Raw genomic sequence first — 1,355 nt, forward strand, 5'->3', positions numbered from 1 at the left:
CCCCCATCCCTCGGAGCAGTGCAACTGACTGAAGTTGTCTTTAAGCCATTTCCCAAAGGGGGGATAGCAACATGTTCTTAAGTACAGTGGAATTGTAAAAGGGCTGATTTATCCGTGTCATGCTCATACTGTGTCGGAACAACATAGGGGGAACTACTGCTTTTTGTTTCCTCATCCTTACTATTGCAATTTTTCCGATACTTCTTTTGTATGTTTGTCACTCTCTTGTGGCCCGCTATTTCCGGGGTGCCTTGATTGTGGAAGCAGACTTTGTGATATTGAGGCTAGAGAAGTGAGCAGAGTAAGTCCGATTCCCTGTAAAGACGTCTCTGTTGACACCCACCCCTTGGCGCTCCTATGACCTTATGCAGTTGCCTGGGCCGTAAAACCTTACTAAAACAACAAACAAACCTACCATTTTTCATGGGAGAACATGAATAAAATATGTTGTTGCGGGTTTTGATAATCGAAAAAGTCCGCTATGTAGTCGGGAAAAATTATGCGAACTTTCGTGTGTGTGTGTGTGTGGAAGGGGGGGGGGTTGTTTGTGCTGAGAACACTAATTTAATTACTAAAATGTTGTTTGTATAACATGATCTACTTTTTAAAGTATTTAGCATTTTTCCTATGAAGTTAAAAGCGTAATGACTTAAAAGATTAAAGGTTTTACACAATAAAAAACAAATGAGTGGTGCCTTTCTTTTGAATGTCAGTATATATAAGAAACGGGAATTAAAACTACTAGGTTGTGAAGGCGAGGAGGGAAGGAGGTCTATTGGCAAGCATAACCAGATGTGACAACGTGTTCTGAGATCGATCAGGACGTAGCGATGAAATAGAAGACTTAACAATCAAACCAGCTATTTCAAGTGTCTGGGGATGTAGCTCAGCGGTAGAGCGTTCGCTTTGCATGTGAAAGGCCCCGGGTTCGAACCCCGGCATCTCCAAACTTTTTGTCTGAACCTTTTTGAGAGAAAAGAGGAAAATGACCCTGAGAGATACCGGAACGTGACAGAATAGAGTTTGTCTTTTTTTAAGACGAGGAAGGAACTTAAAGTTTAATCTATAGAGTACTTGTTGCTGTTGTTTTGTTTATTTTTTGTTTATTTTTTAAATATATAAAATGTACACCACGTATTTATACAAGCTTAATGTATTTACATTTCGAACTGCCCTCCCCTTTATTACTTACTCCAGCAACCAATCCTATCCTGAAGCAGGGGCAATAACCAGTGCATAGCAGGGGTGTTCTGACAATATGAACAGTCTGCATTGTTACTTCCCTTGCACTATAATATTTACTCTGTGTGTGTGTGTGTGTGTGTGTGTGTGTGTGTGTGTGTGTGTGTGTGTGT

At 40.6% G+C, this 1,355-nt stretch overlaps 1 non-coding gene across 1 annotated transcript; it reads left to right on the plus strand.

Moving 5' to 3' along the window:
- Positions 1-875: 875 nt before the first annotated feature.
- On the plus strand, positions 876-947 carry TRNAA-UGC. The gene has a single exon. It is a non-coding gene; the product is annotated as a tRNA-Ala (tRNA).
- The last annotated feature ends 408 nt before the right edge of the window (positions 948-1,355 follow it).

This window comes from Aplysia californica, unplaced genomic scaffold, assembly GCF_000002075.1.
Source record: "Aplysia californica isolate F4 #8 unplaced genomic scaffold, AplCal3.0 scaffold00040, whole genome shotgun sequence".
Taxonomy (NCBI): domain Eukaryota; kingdom Metazoa; phylum Mollusca; class Gastropoda; order Aplysiida; family Aplysiidae; genus Aplysia; species Aplysia californica.